Here is a 21,150-nt window from a genome sequence, read left to right on the forward strand (position 1 = left end):
CCCAGATGATGAGAAAAAGAACCGCATAAGAATTACAGTGAATTACTTACTGATGGAGCCTGCCCGCCTTTTATTTCCTCCTTTCTTTCTTATTGCTATATGGTTTTAATTAATGTCGGCCTGACACCCAATTTCTTGATAAAGTCATAGCTACTCTTCTTTTTTTTTTTAAATATATTTTATTCAAAATTTTTGGCCAACCATGACAGTACATTGTGTATCCTTTACACAGTAATATAACAATATAAATAACAATGGCCAGTTTTAAGCAAGAAATAAATAATATATAAACAACATCAAAATTAAAAAACAAAACTAAATGGCGACTGCCTTGTCCCAAATAAATACTCTCCAAAAATACAATTCAACAGTCCAATATACAATTACCTATAACAACAACTTATACATATTATACATGTACACTAACATCCCTGAGAGTCCTTCTGGTTCCTCCCCCCCCCCCCCCCCCCCCCCCCCCCCCCGCCTCTTTCGCCTCCTGCACTCCCGGCTCCTCTGCAACCCCGAATATAGCCAACCCCCAGCTTGGTTCGACCTGGACCCCCACCACCTTCGAAAGCACCTTTGTCACCCCCACCCAAAACCCCTGTAGTGCCGGACATGACCAGAACATGTGGGTGTGATTCGCTGGGCTTCTCGAGCATCTCGCACACCTATCCTCTACTCCAAAAAATTTACTGAGCCGTGCTCCAGTCATATGCGCCCTGTGTAACACCTTAAATTGTATCAGGCTTAGCCTGGCACACGAGGACGATGAGTTTACCCTACTTAGGGCATCAGCCCACAGCCCCTCCTCAATCTCCTCCCCCAGCTCCTCTTCCCATTTCCCTTTCAGCTCATCTACCATAATCTCCCTCGTCCCTCATTTCCCTATATATATCTGATACCTTACCGTCCCCCACCCATGTCTTTGAGATCACTCTGTCCTGCACCTCCTGCGTCGGGAGCTGCGGGAATTCCCTCACCTGTTGCCTCGCAAAAGCCCTGAGTTGCATATACCGGAATGCATTCCCTTGGGGCAACCCATATTTTTCGGTCAGCACTCCCAGACTTGCAAACGTCCCATCTACAAACAGATCTCTCAATTGTGTTACTCCTGCTCTTTGCCATGTTCCAAATCCCCCATCCATTCTCCCCGGAGCAAACCTATGGTTATTTCTTTTCGGGGACCACCCCGAGGCTCCCGTCTTACCCCTATACCGTCTCCACTGCCCCCAGATTTTCAGAGTAGCCACCACCACCGGGCTTGTGGTGTATTTCTTCGGTGAGAACGGCAACGGCGCCGTCACCATAGCCTGTAGGCTAGTCACCCTGCAGGACGCCCTCTCTAATCTCTCCCACTCCGCTCCCTCCTCTTCTCCCATCCACTTGCATACCATTGAGATATTGGCGGCCCAGTAGTACTCACTTAGGCTCGGTAGTGCCAGTCCCCCCCTATCCCTACTACGCTGCAAAAATCCCCTCCTCACTCTCGGGGTCTTCCCGGCCCACACAAAACTCGTGATACTCTTCTCAATCCTTTTGAAAAAAGCCTTTCCAGGAGGCTTTTTCCACCGGTGCCTTCACCACCGGGAGGCACTGAAACACAAAAAGGAATCTCGGGAGGACCACCATTTTAACCGCCTGCACCCTCCCTGCCAGTGACAGGGATACCATGTCCCATCTCTTGAAGTCCTCCTCCATCTGTTCCACCAACCGCGTTAAATTTAACCTATGCAATGTACCCCAATTCTTGGCTATCTGGATCCCCAAGTAGCGAAAGTCCCTTGTTACCTTCCTCAGTGTTAAGTCCTCTATTTCTCTGCTCTGCCCCACTGGATGCACCACAAACAACTCACTTTTCCCCATGTTCAGTTTATATCCTGAAAATTCTCCAAACTCCCCAAGTATCCGCATTATCTCTGGCATCCCCTCCGCCGGGTCCGCCACATACAACAACAAATCGTCCGCATACAGAGATACCCGGTGTTCTTCTCCTCCCCTGAGTACTCCCCTCCACTTCCTGGAACCCCTCAATGCTATTGCCAGGGGCTCAATCGCCAGTGCAAACAATAATGGGGACAGAGGACATCCCTGCCTCGTCCCTCTATGGAGCCGAAAATATGCAGACCCCCGTCCATTCATGACCACGCTCGCCATTGGGGCCCTATACAGCAGCTGTACCCATCTAATATACTCATCTCCAAAGCCAAATCTCCTCAACACCTCCCACAAATAATCCCACTCCACTCTATCAAATGCTTTCTCGGCATCCATCGCCACCACTATCTCCGCTTCCCCCTCTGGTGGGGGCATCATCATTACCCCTAGCAGCCTCCGTATATTCGTATTCAGCTGTCTCCCCTTCACAAACCCAGTTTGGTCCTCATGGACCACCCCCGGGACACAATCCTCTATCCTCATTGCCATTACCTTGGCCAGAATCTTAGCGTCTACATTCAGGAGGGAAATAGGCCTATAGGACCCGCATTGCAGCGGGTCTTTTTCTTTCTTTAGGAGAAGCGATATTGTTGCCTCTAACATAGTCGGGGGCAGCTGTCCCCTTTCCCTAGCCTCATTAAAGGTTCTCATCAGTAGCGGGGCGAGCAAGTCCACATATTTCCTGTAAAATTCAACTGGGAATCCATCCGGTCCCGGAGTCTTCCCCGCCTGCATGCTCCTAATTCCTTTCACTACTTCCTCCATTTCGATCTGTGCTCCCAGTCCCACCCTCTCCTGCTCCTCCACCTTAGGAAATTCCAGCTGGTCCAGAAAACACATCATTCTCTCCTTCCCATCCAGGGGCTGAGCTTCATATAATCTTTCATAGAATGCCTTGAACACTCCATTCACTCTCTCCGCTCCCCGCTCCATCTCTCCCTCCTCATCCCTCACTCCCCCTATTTCCCTCGCTGCTCCCCTTTTCCTCAATTGGTGGGCCAGCAACCTGCTCGCCTTCTCCCCATATTCGTATTGTACATCCTGTGCCTTCCTCCACTGTGCCTCTGCAGTACCCGTAGTCAGCAAATCAAATTCTACGTGTAGCCTTTGCCTTTCCCTGTACAGTCCCTCCTCCGGTGCCTCCGCATATTGCCTGTCTACCCTCAGAAGTTCTTGCAACAACCGCTCCCGTTCCCTACTCTCCTGCTTTCCTTTATGTGCCCTGATTGATATCAGCTCCCCTCTAACCACTGCCTTCAGCGCCTCCCAGACCACTCCCACCTGGACCTCCCCATTATCATTGAGTTCCAAATACTTTTCAATACACCCCCTCACCCTTAGACACACCCTCTCATCCGACATTAGTCCCATGTCCATTCTCCAGGGTGGACGCCGTTCTTTTTCCTCCCCTATCTCCAAGTCCACCCAATGTGGAGCGTGATCCGAGATAGCTATAGCCATAGACTCCGTCCCCCTCACCTTCGGGATCAACGCCCTTCCCAAAACAAAAAAGTCTATTCGCGAATAAACTTTGTGGACATAGGAGAAAAACGAAAACTCCTTACTCCTAGGTCTACTAAATCTCCATGGGTCTACTCCTCCCATCTGCTCCATAAAGTCTTTAAGCACCTTGGCTGCTGCCGGCCTCCTTCCAGTCCTGGACCTCGATCTGTCCAGTCCTGGTTCCAGCACCGTGTTAAAATCTCCACCCATTACCAACTTCCCCACCTCTAGGTCTGGGATACGTCCTAACATGCGCCTCATAAAGTTGGCATCATCCCAGTTCGGGGCATATACGTTCACTAAGACCACCGCCTCCCCCTGTAATTTGCCACTCACCATCACGTATCTGCCCCCACTATCCGCCACTATGGTCTTTGCCTCAAACATTACCCGCTTCCCCACTAATATAGCCACCCCCCTGTTTTTCGCATCTAGCCCCGAATGAAACACCTGCCCCACCCATCCTTTACATAGTCTAACATGGTCTATCAGTTTCAAATGCGTCTCCTGTAACATAACCACATCTGCCTTAAGTTTCTTTAGGTGTGCGAGTACCCGTGCCCTCTTTATCGGCCCGTTCAGCCCTCTCACATTCCACGTGATCAGCCGGGTCGGGGGGCTCTTTACCCCCCCCCCACTTGTCGATTAGCCATCCCCTTTTACCCAGCTCCTCACCCGGTTCCCACGCAGCTGTGTCCCCCCCAGGCGGTGCCCCCCCGCCCCGCCCACCCCACCCCATACCAGCTCCCCCTTCTCCCCAGCAGCAGCAACCCAGTAAATTCCCCCCCCCCACCCCCCCCCCCCCCCGCTAGATCCCCCACTAGCGTAGTTACACCCCCCATGTTGCTCCCAGAAATCAGCAAACTCTGGCCGACCTCGGCTTCCCCCCGTGACCTCGGCTCGCACCGTGCGACGCCCCCTCCTTCCTGCTTCCCTATTCCCGCCATAATTATCATAGCGCAGGAACAAAGCCTGCGCTTCCCTTTTGGCCCCGGCCCCAATGGCCAACGCCCCCAACTCCTCCACCTCCCTTCCTCCCTCCCCCACAACCTGTGGAAGAGAGAAAATTTACCGGGTCGCAGGATTAACAACATAAAAATCATCTCTCCCCCCTTTTTCCCCCCTCTTCGCCCCCCATATTCTCCCCACCACTTTGTCTCAAACGTTCTTTTTTAATAACCCACTCATTCCAATTTCTCTTCAACAATAAATGTCCACGCCTCATCCGCCGTTTCAAAGTAGTGGTGCTTCCCTTGATATGTGACCCACAGTCTTGCCGGCTGCAGCATTCCAAATTTGATCTTCTTTTTATGAAGCACCGCCTTGGCCCGATTAAAGCTCGCCCTCCTTCTCGCCACCTCCGCACTCCAGTTTTGATATACGCAGATCACCGCGTTCTCCCATCTGCTGCTCCGAGTTTTCTTTGCCCATCTTAGGACCATCTCTCTGTCCTTAAAACGGAGGAATCTCACCACTATGGCTCGAGGAATTTCTCCAGCCCTCGGTCCTCGCACCATAACTCGATAGGCTCCCTCCACCTCCAGCGGACCCGTCGGGGCCTCCGATCCCATCAATGAGTGCAGCATCGTGCTCACATATGCCCCGACGTCCGCCCCTTCTGCACCTTCAGGAAGACCAAGAATCCTTAAATTCTTCCTCCTCGCATTATTCTCCAGCACCTCCAGCCTTTCCACACATCGTTTATGGTGTGCCTCGTGCATCTCCGTCTTCACCACCAGGCCCTGTCTATCGTCCTCGTTCTCGGCCGCCTTTGCCTTCACGACCCGAAGCTCCCGCTCCTGGGTCTTTTGCTCATCTTTTAGCCCTTCAATCGCCTGTAATATCGGGGCCAACAGCTCCTTCTTCATCTCCTTTTTAAGCTCTTCCACGCAGCGTTTCAAAAACTCGTGTTGTTCAGGGCCCCATATTAAACTGCCACCTTCCGACGCCATCTTGGTTTTTGCTTGCCTTCCTTGCCGCTGCTCTAAAGGATCCACCGCAATCCGGCCACTTTCCTCTCCTTTTTCCATCCATGTCCAGGGGGGATTCCCTTCTGGTTTACCGCACAGTGTTTTTAGCCGTTAAAACTGCCGTTGGGGCTCCTATCAAGAGCCCAAAAGTCCGTTCCACCGGGAGCTGCCGAAACGTGCGACTTAGCTGGTCATCGCCGCACCCGGAAGCCTCATAGCTACTCTTCTGACGCCATTTACTGACTAATGGCCGTTAAAGGAACAATTGTTGGATCTCACATGTGTTACAAATTCTTTCCGCTCGTTTCAGTCACCCAGATAGGGAGCAACGGCACTGATCCCCGCCCTGCCTGAGGACCCCAAATGCATCCGGTCAGCTAAGCTCGGGTAGTGGAGCAACGGGCCTGATCACCGCCCAACCTGGGAATCCCACCCATTCTTGCCCTGCCGCGGCCCACACGCACCTCATGTTCTTGTCACTTTGAGTACTCTGGAATGGTTCTTTACGCTTTTCACTGTCTCTGTCAGTTCTTAGTTTTCCCTTCTCTGCTCTTATTGTGGTTTGAAGAATGCCCTTTGCTAGAGTCTGTACATTCAACTCTTTACCTTCCGCATCTCTTTAGTCGCTTCCCCACCTGTTATTTACATGTTTGACACACTCAGTTGCCACATATATGCTGCTATATGTGAACTACCTCTGGACCCTGGGATGAAGAAACTTTATAAAACCGGCTGCCCTAAAATTCGGCTGGTTAAGATAAGCCTCAACCTCCCATGGTTATGATTAAGAAAGACTGGTTGAAGAAATTGTCCGACCACTCCAAGCATCGACCACAAGCTGCGGGATTCTCTGCACTTAAAAGGAAATTTCTTTTTCCCGCATGTCTTGTCTCTAAAAAAGGTTATTTAAAATAAAAATGAGTGAGCCACATATGGTGACGATTCTAATGGGTAATTTAAGTTAAGGAGAGAAAGACAAACAAAACGAGATGTTAACCAATGATAATAACAGATATTATGCTTGCAACCCCAGGAATATACGAAGAACGAAGAACAGAAGACAAGATGAAGACAGGACTGATGACCTCCATTGCGATCATCGCTGGACTCCTACAACTGCGCGCGTTACAAGCTTTTGTATCCTACACCACACCAGCCCCGAATATGCCCACACAACATGATACCCTTAGACCGGATACCACACTACACATAGAGATTAACACTGATACCCCCACTTGGTGCGAAAACATTGTTAAATGATATTCCCTTTCATATACAGTAGAGGCCCTTCTGGTGATAGCAATAATCTGCAGTGTCATCCAGACACTTAGACTAAGCAAATGGCGAAAAAGAGCCTCCCGCTCCCCGATATATACACTCCCAGCCCCCTTCTTCGGAATTCACCCAACCCAACAAACAATGTAACCACCGATAAAAATAAAGATTGTACACCTCTGTAACGTTGATAAGTTAAGTAGAAATGTGATGCTGCCGTTGGTTTAAAAGTTTTGTATTGTACATAAGCTCCTTTTTATATTTGCCAGCAGCATGAGAGTAGCTTAGATAGTGATAGTTAGATATACCCTTGTGCGAATAAGTTCAATGTGTAATAGTTGAATGTTTTATAGTGACCCCTTGGAGGTTATGAATGTATGATGTGTTAATAAAACTTAGGTAAATGCTCCAAAACATAGGACAGAGTAGTGTAGAACCTGTCCTTGACCAAGGGTAACCGGCACACCAAGGACGGATGAGGGATCAACAGTGTGATCCACCACGCTTTGCGTTCAGGATCAAGAGGACGGGATGTAGCCATCTCAGATGGCCACCTGCAAAGGGCCATGGGAATTATGGCCAACCCAGGACTCAGACACATCATAGCTTTTGTGTGTATTGATGCAATCGAAACCCCCGCTCGTTTGCATTCTAATGGCCCATTTCCCCAAAACAAAAGGACTGTACTCAGGTAACCAATACAGATGCAGACTAACCGGCGCCACTCCCTTTGCTAAGAAAGCACAAACAGCCCAAACAGCCAAGGTCAATGACCGCTCAGGACACGCCCAGCCATCAATGCATCCGCCCCTTTATTGGCCAAAATCGAAGGCAGTGATCGAAGCCTGTCGAATTACTGGGTCCAAAGCTAAGGACTGCCCCAAAGAGCATGAAATCCCAGAAGGGTAGAAAGAGACACAGCCATGTGTTCGGTCTCTCTTGGATCCGGCCTAGGCCAACCCAAGTGCAGCATAACGACCAGACAGACAAGTTCAAGACCAACGATCGCTACCAGAATGATCAGCCCAGCAGAAACAGAGCCACTTCTTCCACCCAGTCACGCAAGACCCGGACAAAGGCCTTGTCCATCTGCACAGAATTATGCAGTTGCCCTGAGGTTAAGTATAGGTTATTGTAGTTGTTAGGTGTAGTTTAACTTGTAGTGTTTTGTGTTGCATGTTGAAGTAATCCTTGTGTGTAAATAAACCATCTTTGAACTTGAACTGACTAACTGGTTGTGTGGTCCTTTGATCGATATCCGGTAAAGCCTTGTGGTGGTATCATTTGATACCTGGCAACTCTAAAGAGCATCATTATTAATTGGCAACATTACTCCGGTGCCAATTGGCAACATTATTGGTGATGCTGGTGGGACAGTATTCCATTCATTAAAAAGAGCAACACAGGTAAGTTTACAGGGATTCTATCAAACAAAATTCCTTCTATTGCAAAGAATTGCCCGGTCATGTGACCAGAGAGAAAATCTTTTGCATCACACATGCTTACCTGGAGGAAAACAATTCTAACTGGGCTAAGAGCAATAGTAGCTGCACTGACGGAACAGCTGCCATGATGGGAAAAGTCAAAGGACTCATGAGTAAGGTGAAAGAACACAATCCTGATATCCAGGCCAGCCACTGTATCCTGCACCGTGAAGCCCTTATTGCCAAAACAGTGCCACCTGAGTTAACTGCAGTGTTAGACCAAACAGTCAAAATCATGAATAATGTGAAGTCACATCCTTTTAAATTGCATTTGTTTACTATTTTGTATGAAGAGATGGAAGCCAAATACTGGGGTTTCCCACAGAGTGTTGTGGCTATCTCGGAGAAAGGTCCTTTCTCATGTTTATGAGCTCCACAATGTGCTTCAAGAGTTTTTGGCTCTGCATGAATTGCCACACAAAGATTTAATGTGTGATGGTTCTTGGTGTGCTAAGCTTGCATATATTTCAGATATATTCAACCATCTGAATGAGCTGAATGTTAAAATGCAGGGGCAGAACAAGAACACTATGACTGCCACGTTTAAATTTCAAGGTTTCAGATCAAAACCGGCCCTTCGACAAGAATATCTGGCAAGAGGGTCAATTGAGATGTTAAAGCTGGCATCACAAACCCTGCTGGCAAAACCATATTCAATCTCCACACATCTAAAAAGACTGTAAGAGAAATTTGAATGCTACTTTCCCTCCACAAGTATGGAAGAGTTTGACTGGGTACGTGATTTATTTAGTTCATTTTATTTTAAACCATCAAAGACATGGGGTGGAATTTTCCACTCCCATTTTCGTCAGGAGGGTTTGGTGATGGGAGTGGAAAGTATTGTGAGGAGGCCAAAGTCACGTTTTACATAGGCGGGGAAGCTTGCCGCGATTGTCTCCTCTCCCTGTCAATCGCAGGCCGCATTTCCCATCATGACCATGCAATGTTGGGTATCTCATTTCCATCACTTGCAACTCATTATCAGAGCTCTACGCAGTAATCATTCTCTTCCCTGCCCTGTCAAAAAGTCCACCCACGGTGTCGTGATGGCACGACGGCGTGAATCACGACTGGTTTCAAAAGGCGTGAACCTGGTGAGCAGACCTCTGAGGGGAGTTCATAGGTGAGCATTACATTCGCGGGGTGGCCCTGAGTATTCGGTGGGGCGGGGGAGGGGAGCGTGGATTCCGGCAAAGGGTTGGGGTTACCAGCAAAAGTTTTGAGGACACCAGAAAAGGCCTCGGGGTGAGGAGGCAAGACTCTGGATGAGAAGCATTGAACTCAAGAGACGCTGGGATAAACTTGGAAGGTTAGCAAGGGGAAGACTGAAGGCTAGCAGGAGGAAGACAGCAAAGTGTGAAAATCACCATTCCTCAGGCTGCCCTCAGAAGCTGCGCTACGAGCTTCTTGGAAGCTACTGATCCTCCACTGCATCCAGCAAGCTGTTGAAGGCGGCATCAGGGAACTTGGGGCAGCTTTCCTTCCACCCATCAGTTGCTGCTGACCAAGGAGAGGTGGTTGGTGAGCACTGGAGCAGCTTTTAAATATGGCGCCCCCATTATTAATGTGCTAATGTGATAGCGGGGTGAACGTATCAGAGGCCACCTGCCAGCAATCCAACGTTAATCACGTGGCCTCACATTTTGTCTTTACAATGCGGTGGGAAAAGCCACCATTGCTGTCGGTGGGCTAACCGCCACTTTTCCCGCCCGCCATCGACCTTTGCCGGTTTCTGGCAAAACTCTGTCCATTGTCAATAAAAGAACAAGAGGAATTTGCAGAGCTATGATGGAACATACATTGAAACTGAAGTTTGCATAAATGTCTCTGTACATAGTTTGCTTACTTGTGGGATAAGAATATCCATCTAAATAGATCACACGATAACATTTCCCACAACCTACCTGTGCGAGTTAGTGTTCTCAACACTGGTTTATGTAAAAAACAAAAGGAGGTAGCACCGGTCAGTGGAGCAAAACCTGTGAGTTGCCCAACAGTGCCTCCCTAGGTCAAAGGACTCTGCTCACAGAGGCAGATCATTAACATTATAGATAAGATGCTATTCACAGTATTTCCTTCATTTATGAACTGCCACATTTAGAAATGCAGAATTCAAAAAACTGAAATCAATGAAATCTTTAATGGGAAACATTTTTATATTGTGTACATTATCAACAAAAAAAATTAAATTTGAAATGCAATGTCTGGTGCTGAGGCTCTAATCGTAAACTTGCATCATCGTAAAATTCATTAAATGGTGACTTGGAATGTTTTTAGGAGGTTTTAGAGCTTCATAGAATCTCTACAGTGCAGAAGGAGGCCATTTGGCCCATTGAGTCGGCACTGACTCTCTGAAAGGCTGGTTTAGCACAAGGCTAAATAGCTGGCTTTTAAAGCAGACCAAGGCAGGCCAGCAGTGCGGGTTCAATTCCCATACCAGCCTCCCCGAACAGGCGCCGGAATGTGGCAACTAGGAGCTTTTCACAGCAACTTCATTTGAAGCCTACTTGTGACAACAAGTGATTTTCGTTTCATTTTCATTTCACTTTGACTCTGACACTCATTTTCTTGCTTCTGATCAGAGGGCGCTTTTCAATGGATGTGTCACCTTCTTTTTTTTAAATTTAGAGTACCCAATTCATTTTTTCCAATTAAGGGGCAATTTAGCATAGCCAATCCACCTAGCTTGCACATTTTTGGGTTGTGGGGGCGAAACCCACGCAAACACGGGAGAAGGATGTGTTACCTTCTGTCATGATATCCACATTAACATATCATGGTGCAATCACACACACACACTGATGGACAGGTAGTTGGACCAACCAACATACAAACAACATCACAGCCAATCACCAGTGAGAGCACATGCACAATAAAACAGGGAACACCACAGTTCCCGCTCATTCTACCAGGAGATAGCTCAGAGCACAGAGCTCACAGCGTGCCACTCAGACATACACCATGTGCTGAGTGCCTCACTAAGATAGTGCTAGGTCTGGGTCCACAGGTTAGCTGGTGAAGCACGAACCACAGCCAGAAGTTAATAGTTATTATTGTGCACAATAATAAAACAGAGTTGTACCATCTACAACCGTGTTGGTTCGTTTGTGTATCGGAACACCCAACACGACATGATACCAGGCCTGGAAACTCGCCAACGACTGTGAGACCTACCTGCACCTCTTCAGAAACCCGCCATCCTGCGCCATGGAAACTATCAGCCCGCCGCAGCCGCTCTGGATCACTGGAAATCTTGGCGTCAACTGGAAGCTGTTTATACAGCGCTTCCAACTCTTCCTAGAAGCCAACAACAGGGAGAATGCATCGGACACCAGGAGGATCGCCCTTCTCCTCTCCACAGCGGGGCAACACGCCATCCACATCTACAACTCCCTGGCATTCGCGGAAGGCGAGAACAAGACGAAGTACAAGACGGTCCTTCTAAAATTTGAGGAACACATCAGCGTGGAAGTTAATGAGAGCTTTGAGAGGTACCTCTTCCAGCAGCCCCTGCAGGGTAAGGATGAGCCTTTTCAATCTTATTTGACACACCTCCGTATCCTCGCGCAGTCCTGCGGCTATGAGGCCACCTCCGACTCCATGATTCGGGATCAGATAGTTTTTGGGGTCACCTCGGACACCCTACACCAGCAGCTCCTCAAAATAAAGCGCCTCACCCTAGCCACCGCCATCGAGACCTGCGTCCTCCATGAAAACACGACCAGCCGGTACTCCCAATTCCAGGCGGCCGAATCGGCACGGCAGGGGTCCTATGAGGCCGAGCGGGTCCAGCCGATCGAGTTCCTCCCAGCCCGCGGCCCGGACGAGGGCGGCCATTTCGCGCGCTTTCCGAGGTCTCCCGCGCTTGTACGCGCCAAAAGAGGGGACGTTGACGCAGAGGGACGGGATGCGCAGGCGCGCTCTACGCAGGACCGCACCGCGCATGCGCAGTGCGCAACGAACGCCATGACGTCACGACGTGCGGCAACTGTGGATCCGCACATTTAAAGCGGCAATGTCCGGCCAAAACGCGACAATGCCTCCGCTATGGCAGGATGGGCCACTACGCTGCCTGCTGTCGAGCAGCTCAACCTGCCAACTCTCCGCAATTCTGCCAGCCTCGCAGGGACGTGCGGGCCATTCAGCCCCCATACGCCGAGTCATACCCTGACGACGTGCAGACCGGTGATACCGACGAACGGGAACCCTTCCGCGTTGCGGTAATAAACAAGAACCGGATGTCCGCAAGTCGGACCCACCAGCCGATGCCAGTGCACAGCATTAATCCGGGCAATGAATGGTGTGCCACCCTAACGGTCAACCGATCACCAATCACATTCCGCTTAGACACTGGTGCCTCCGCCAATCTCATTGCATGGTCAGCCTTCCACACCTTGAAGGGTAAACCACCGATTCTGCCATCCCACTGTCAGCTGGTTGATTATAACGGAAACGTTATCCCGGCAATGGGGTCCTGCCAGCTCGAGGTTTCACACAATTCACATACAGCCACACTGTCTTTTGAGATCTGTTAGGAGCACAGGTGTGCAAGATCCTCCACCTCGTTCAGCGGGTATACAGTTTGTCTCCAGAAGGCACGTCCGATTTCCCGGATGCAGACTTTAGGGCGCAGCTCCACTCGCTCCTCGCCCACAACCAGGAGGTTTTCGAGGGCATGGGCACACTGCCCTACACTTACAGAATACAGCTCAAAACGGAAGCCACCCCGGTCATTCACGCACCTCGTAGAGTCCCAGCACCACTCAAGGACCGCCTCAAGCAGCAGCTGCAGGACCTGCAGGACCAAGGAGTGCTTTCCCGGGTCACGGAGCCAACGCCATGGGTCAGCTCCATGATGTGCGTAAAAAAAGCCCTCCGGCGAGCTCCGGATCTGCATCGACCCGAAAGACCTGAACAGCAACATCATGAGGGAACACTACCCCATACCCAAATGGGAAGAAATCACGAGCGAAATGACCCGGGCTAAAATTTTCACCAAGCTTGATGCCTCAAAGGGTTTTTGGCAGATTCAACTGGATCAATCCAGCAGGAAGCTGTGCACTTTCAACACTCCCTTTGGCAGATACTGCTACAATAGGATGCCGTTTGGCATCATCTCGGCATCCGAGGTGTTTAATCGCATCATGGATCAGATGATGGAGGACATCGAAGGGGTACGAGTCTATGTTGACGATGTCACCATCTGGTCCACCACACCACAGGAGCACATCAGTCGTCTCCAGCGTGTCTTTGCACGGAAACGAGATCAGGGCCTGCGCCTCAACCGAGCCAAGTGCTCTTTTGGCCAAACGGAGCTAAAGTTTCTGGGGGACCACATATCTTGGTCAGGGGTGCGGTCGGATGCCGACAAAATGGCAGCTATCGCAGCCATGCCGCAGCCGGCAGACAAGAAGGCAGTGTTACGCTTCCTCGGGATGGTCAATTTCCTGGGGAAGTTTATTCTCAACCTTGCCTCGCACACAACGGCTCTTCGCCACCTGGTCAAGAAGACAACGGAATTCCAGTAGCTCCCGCACACCAGAAGGAATGGGAGGAGCTCAAGATCAAGCTCACCACCGTCCCGGTATTGGCGTTCTTCGACACCACTCGGGACACAAAGATCTCGACTGATGCCAGCCAGTCCGGCATTGGGGCGGTACCCCTGCAACGGGACGACACTGCATCATGGGCCCCGGTCGCCTATGCCTCGCGGGCCATGACCCCCACAGAACTGCGCTATGCGCAGATTGAAAAGGAGTGCCTGGGTTTGTTGACCGGCATGGACAAATTCCACGATTATGTGTACAGTCTTCTGCAGTTAACTGTGGAGACCGACCATCGCCTCCTGGTCGCCATCATTCAGAAGGACCTCAGCGATATGACCCCTCATCTCCAGTGCATTCTGCTCAAGCTCCGGAGGTACGACTTCCAACTTGTCTGCACCCCGGGAAAGGATCTCACCATTGCGGATGCCCTGTCCAGAGCAGTGAACACACCGCCCGAATCGGAGGGGTTCGTTTGTCAGGTCGACGCACATGTAGCCTTCACATCGGCCAATCTGCCGGCTACTGATGCACGTCTGGCCCACATACGCCGTGAGACTGCGGCTGACCCCCTTCTACAACGTGTGATGCGCCACATGACGGAAGGGTGGCTCAAGGGGCAGTGCCCACAATTCTACAATGTCCGGGACGACTTGGCCGTCAATGATGGTGTCCTCCTAAAGTTGGACCGGATTGTGATCCCACACAGCATGCACTGGCTGGTCCTCGAACAATTGCACGAAGGCCATCTCGGAGTTGAAAAGTGCAGGCGGAGGACCCGAGAAGCTGTGTACTGGCCGGGCATCAGTGATGACATCGCTAACATGGTGCTCAACTGCCCCACCTGCCAAAGGTTTCAGCCGGCGCAACCCCCTGAGACACTTCAGCCCCATGAGTTGGTCACTTTCCCCTGGGCAAAAGTGGGCGTGGACCTCTTTCATGCGCTCGGCAGGGACTACGTCATTATAATTGACTATTTTTAAAATTATCCGGAGGTCATACGCCTGCACGACTTGACATCATCAGCTGTCATCAGAGCATGCAAAGAAACCTTCGCTCGCCATGGAATTCCGCTCACAGTCATGTTTGACAACGGGCTCTGTTTTGCGAGCCAAGAATGGTCTTCTTTTGCCGCTTCATACGACTTCACACACGTGACGTTCAGCCCTTTGCATCCCCAGTCGAATGGCAAGGCGGAAAAGGGCGTCCATATCGTGAAGTGGCTCCTCTGCAAGGCTGCTGATGCCGGATCTGACTTCTGTTTAGCCCTGCTGGCCTATCGCTCGGCCCCACTGTCCACGGGCCTCTCACCAGCCCAGCTGTTGATGGGTCACACCCTCAGGACCACTGTGCCGTCCATTCATGTTCCTAAACCCGACCATGCTCCAGTACTGCAAAGGATGCGACAGCAGCATGCTCAGCAGAAGGTGGCACATGACGCTCGGGCAACTGATCTTCCTGCCCTGGCGTCTGGAGACAACGTCCGCATACACCTACCGGGGTGTGGCTGGTCGGCAACTGCCGAGGTTCTCCGCCGCGTGGCTCCCCGCTCGTTCCTGGTTCACATGCCTGATGGCTCCATTCGCCGGCGTAATCGGCGGGCCTTCCGGCTGCTTCCGCGCTCGCTACGTGATCATGCACCGGTGCCACGCCCTCCTGTTGTCCCTGATGTCAACTTCGTGAGCTTCCTGCCACTCTGCCTATTCCTCTCTCGCCTGTGGCCAGGCCCATTCCTCAGCCGGTGGATCCTGACCCACCCTTGAGGCGGTCAACCCGAATTCGTCGCCCACCTAATAGACTGGACTTATGAGCCTGTTTGCACATTGGACCCACTGAATTGTTTTGTAATATTGTTAACGTGTTTCTTTCTTGTCGTTCCAGAAGTTCTCTTTCGATATTTGTTTATTGCACTTTTGTTCGTGGTACAACCTCGTTGCTCTGTTGCACCTGACACCTTCCTATGTATATAGTTTAGCCTCATGTACATGTTGTAAACATTGCACACACATACTCGGATGCACTCAGTACACACCAATATTTATTACCATGTAGGCACATATCCTTGTGAAAAGGGGGAATGTCATGATATCCACATTAACATATCATGGTGCAATCACACACACACACTGATGGACAGGTAGTTGGACCAACCAACATACAAACAACATCGCAGCCAATCACCAGTGAGAGCACACGCACTATAAAACAGGGAACACCACAGTTCCCGCTCATTCTACCAGGAGATAGCTCAGAGCACAGAGCTCACAGCATGCCACTCAGACATACACCATGTGCTGAGTGCCTCACTAAGATAGTGCTAGGTCTGGGTCCACAGATTAGCTGGTGAAGTACGAACAACAACCAGAAGTTAATAGTTATTATTGTGCACAATAATAAAACAGAGTTGTACCATCTACAACCGTGTTGGTTCGTTTGTGTATAGGAACACCCAACACGACACCTTCAACCTTCAGTAGCACCCCCTTCTCGCCATCATCTCATGGTTTACTGAAATCAGCTCCAGTTCTTTGCAACTGCTCAACCTCTGGTAATCAGGATCATCTATTTCAGTAAAGCATAATATGGAATTAACATCATTTCTTTTGTATAGTCCGAGCAGGATGTTGTTACTCTGCTCCAGCAAAAACCTTCAACTTCAGATTTATAGTTATTGATGTGTTGAGTGTTCTGGATCACATACAGGTCACCAACACTTGAAATAGTGCAACACTATTTTATTGAATCATTAACTGTTTAAACATACTCAGACTGTGGGTAAATACGATACTAGCTTTATCTAAAGACCTTTGCCTTGTCCTAACCAGTCGATGCACTCAGCACATGGTGAATGTCTGTGCTGCAGGCTGTGAGCTCTGTCCTCCTAACTAGCTACAACTCGAATGAGCGGGAACTCTGATGCCCCCTGTCTTTATAGTGCATGTGCTCTAACTGGTGATTGGCTGCGGTGTTGTGGTTGTTGATTGGTCCTACTGTGTGTCCATCAGTGTGTGTCTGCGCCATGATATACTGGTGTATATTATGACATCTCCCATTTTATAAAAAATGTACCTGCGTGGCAATAAATAGTGTATGGTGAGAATGTCCCTGACTACGTGTGTACGAAATATTTACAGGACGATGTACATAAAACAAAGCTATTTACATGGGAAGATGCCTGGTGCAGAAAAACAGTATGTCACAAGAATAACGAGATGAACACTATATACAAACCACTTGAACGATTAAACGGAAGAACAGAACAAATCAGAAAGTCCATAAGTCCACAAAGTTCACAAATTAAGTCTCTGAGGTGGGCGACGAATGCTGGTTGACCGCCTCAAGGGTAGGTCAGGAGCCGCCGGCTGAGGAGCGGGCTGGACTGTGTCAGAGTGAGGAGGATGCAGAGTAACCGGAATCTCCGCATAGTCCAGGTCAGGGACAACAGGAGGGCGTGGCACTGGCGGAGGATCACGTAGCGAGCGCGGAACGAGATGAAGGGCACGTAGATTGCGGCACAGAATGGAACCATCCGGTAGATGAACCAGGAACGAGCGGGGAGCCACCTGCCGAAGGACCACAGCAGTTGCAGACCAGCCACCATCCTGAAGATGGATGCGGACGTTGTTATCTGGAGCCAGAGCAGGGAGATCAGCTGCACGGGAGTCATGAGCCGCCTTGTGCTGTGCACGAGACAGTTGCATTCATTGAAGGACCGGAACGTGGCCGAGGTCTGGGACATGAATGGACGGCACCGTCATCCTCAGGGTGCGACCCATGAGCAGCTGGGCTGCCGACAGGCCAGTGGACAGTGGGGCCGAGCGATAGGCCAGCAGGGTGAGAAAGATATCGGACCCAGCATCGGCAGCCTTGCAGAGGAGCCGTTTGACTATGTGGACGCCCTTCTCCGCTTTGCCGTTGGATTGGGGGTCCAGGGGACTGGATGTCACATGCACAAAGTTGTACCTCCTGGCAAAGTTGGACCATTCCTGGCTTGCGAAGCAGGGGCCATTGTCCGACATCACAGTGAGTGGGGTGCCGTGTCGAGCAAAGGTGTCCTTACAGGCACGGATGACTGCAGACGATGTGATGTTGTGTAAACGTACCACCTCCGGGTAGTTTGAAAAGTAGTCTACAATCAAGACATAGTCCCTGCCCAGCACGTGGAACAGGTCGATGCCGACCGTAGACCAAGGGGACGTGGCCAACTCATGGGGCTGCAGGGTCTCACGTGGTTTGGCCGTCTGGAAGCGCTGACAAGTGGGGCAGTTGAGCACTGGGTTGGCGATGTCGTCATTGATGCCGGGCCAATACACCTCCTCTCGGGCCTGTCGGCGGCACTTTTCCACGCCAAGGTGGCCCTTGTGCAGCTGTTCCAAGACGAGCTGGTGCATGCTGTGTGGAATGACAATGCGGTCCAGTTTCAGGAGAACACCATCGACTACCACCAGATCATCTCTGATGTTGTAGAACTGCGGACATTGGCCCTTGAGCCACCCGTCTGTTAGGTGGTGCATAACACGCTTTAGCAAAGGGTCAGCCGCCGTCTCGCGGCGAATTTGGACAAGGCGTTCATCCGTGGCAGGTAGATTGGAGGCCACGCAGGCCACATGGGCATCAACCTGACAGACGAATCCGCTGGGTCACATGGAGTGTTGACTGCCCTGGAGAGAGCGTCTTTGCCCGGGGTGTATACCAGCTGGAAATCGTATCGCCGGAGCTTGAGCAGAATACGCTGGAGGCGAGGCGTCATGTCGTTCAAGTCTTTCTGTATTATATTGACCAGCGGGTGATGGTCGGTCTCGACGGTGAATTGGGGAAAGCCATACACATAATCATAAAACTTGACGACACCGGTCAAAAAGCCCAGGCACTCCTTTTCTATCTGTGCGTAGCGCTGTTCTGTGGAGGTCATGGCGCGTGACACATATGCAACGGGGGCCCATTATAAGGTCTCATCGCGTTGCACGAGCACTGCCCCAATGTCAGACTGGCTGGCATCGGTCAAAATTTTTGTCTCTTTCGCTGGATCAAAGAAAGCTAAGACCGGGGCCGTGGTGAGTTCGATTTTGAGTTCTCTCCATTCGCGCTCGTGGGCAGGAAGCCATTGGAAGTCTGTCGGCTTCCTGACCAGGTTCCTGAGAGCCGTGGTATGAGAGGCGAGGTTAGGGATGAACTTCCCTAGGAAGTTGACCATGCCCAGAAATCGGAGGACCGCCTTCTTGTCCTCTAGCATTTTTATGGCTGTGATAGCAGCCACCTTGTCCGCATCCGGCCGCACATCCAACTGGGAGATGTGGTCCCCTCGGAACTTGAGTTCCGTCTGACCAAAGGAGCATTTGGCTCTGTTGAGGCGTAGGCCCTGCTCCCGTATGCGTTTGAACACGCGCTGGAGGCGACTGACATGCTCCTGCGGGGCGGTGGACCAAATGATTATGTCATCGACATAGACGCGAACACCTTCAATACCTTCCATCATTTGTTCCATGATCCTGTGGAACACTTCGGAAGCCGATATGATCCCAAACGCCATCCTGTTGTAACAATATCTGCCAAAGGGGGTGTTAAAGATACACAGCTTCTGCTGGAGGACAGAGCTCACAGCCTGCAACACAGACATTCACCATGTGCTGAATCCCTTACAATCAACATCCTAGGGGTTAATATTGATCAGAAACTGAACTGGACTAGTCATATAAATACTGTGGCTACCAGGGCAGGTCAAAGGCTAGGAATCCTACGGCGAGTAACTCACCTCCTGACCCCCCAAAGCCTGTCCACCATCTACAAAGCACAAGTCAGACGTGTAATGGAATACTCTCAACTTGCCTGGATGAGTGCAGCTCCAACAACACTCAAGAAGCTCAACGCCACCCAGGACAAAGCAGTCTGCTTGATTGCTCCTCCTTCCACAAACATTCAAATCCCCCACCACTGACAAACAGTGGCAGCCGTGTGTACCATCTACAAGATGCACTGCAGTAACTCACCAAGGTTCCTGAGACAGCACCTTCCAAACCCATGACCAGTATCATCCAGAAGGACAAGAGCAACAGATACGGGGAACCCCACCACCTGGAGGTTCCCCTCCAAATCACTCACCACCCTGACTTGGAAATATATCGCCTTTCTTTCACTGTCGCTGGGGTAAACAGCCAACCTAACAGCACTAAGGGTGTATCTGAACTTCAAGCACTGCAACGGTTCAAGAAGGCAACTCACCTTCTGAAGGGCAATTAGGGAAAAACTCACAGACATCTGTTTTGTGCTTCCCTACAGCTTGAAGTAATGACACTTATATGCACAAATTTTAAATGTAATTCGCTGATCTCACCATGTTCTGCAGGCCGGTAAATTGTTGCTCAGCATCTAACTGTATACAGGTGAATAACAATATAGTTCCAAACTCTTTATGAATAATATAACATCCCCAAGATCTTTTTCTGTCTGAATTGGCTACTTCAAGATTTATACACTCTTGGTGCCCTAACACACTTCACTGAGGCGTCCCTATTTATTTTGGGAACCATTCTTTTTTCTGCTGGATGGAGCAAGACTCGGAGGAAACGAATGAGCAGCATCAGCAACCACTGCCACCATATGAGCTTCTCAACGTACATCAAGTGAGATTGTGCCTGTGCAAAGAGGTCATTCCTAGCGCATTTCTCCAGAAAGATTGATAAGTGTTGTAGTGAGCGGGAATTGCCGCTAGCTTCCCGATTCTCGGCCCAATGAGGCCAGCAACACTATTCAACATTCATTGGTCCACTTAACGAGGCCTCACGGGCTTCTCACAGCAAATGAAGGCTTGCCAGCTGATTCACCGGCACCGCGCTCGCCAGCCCCCTACTAACAAGGTCAAGCAGCACTTAAGCAACACTTGCTCAGCCAACACCAGCCAGCTCGCAATAATGGCACCGAGGAGACCAGCCCCAAGATTCAGGGACACTGACCTAAGGAGGCTCCTAGATGACGTGAAGACCAGAAGGGATGTCCTGTTCCCCTGGGCATCCCGGAGGGTTAGCCATAGCGCAGCTAGTGCTGCCTGGGATGAGGTGGCAGCAGCTGTGAGTGCCAGGAGTGTGACCAGGAGGACTGGCCTCCAGTGCAGGAAGAAAGTCAGTGAACTGCACCGGGCAGCACTATTTAGTAGACACCCCACCCCCCCAGAGACCTGTCCGCCCCCAAGTGAACATCTACCCCCCCAACTTTCCATGAGACCCCCAATCCTCTTCACACACACCCTCCCACCACTGTGAACCACACTTGTGACTAACGATGCCCTCTTTGTGTTTCCTCAGGAAAAACTCTCCCATAATCACCAGGAGAGGGCCCAGGCTGGCAGTGGTGTGCCAGACCCTCCTTCCAGGAGCATGCCCTGGAGGTGACTGGGGTGGCTGAGGACAGAACGGTCACCAACAAGGAGGCTGGCGGACATTG

General features: G+C 50.6%; 1 long non-coding RNA gene across 2 annotated transcripts in view; it reads left to right on the forward strand.

The window, feature by feature from the left end:
• LOC140421092 (uncharacterized) overlaps positions 1-21,150 on the forward strand; it is a 71,247-nt gene extending 50,097 nt beyond the window's left edge. The window contains exon 4 of one of the 2 annotated variants that reach the window (XR_011946666.1): positions 21,012-21,150. This is a non-coding gene — a long non-coding RNA (uncharacterized lncRNA). Of the gene's footprint in view, positions 1-6,444; positions 7,910-21,011 lie in introns of those variants that run through there. The other variant, XR_011946667.1, reaches the window with a different exon arrangement.

This window comes from Scyliorhinus torazame, chromosome 5 (assembly GCF_047496885.1).
Source record: "Scyliorhinus torazame isolate Kashiwa2021f chromosome 5, sScyTor2.1, whole genome shotgun sequence".
Lineage (NCBI taxonomy): Eukaryota > Metazoa > Chordata > Chondrichthyes > Carcharhiniformes > Scyliorhinidae > Scyliorhinus > Scyliorhinus torazame.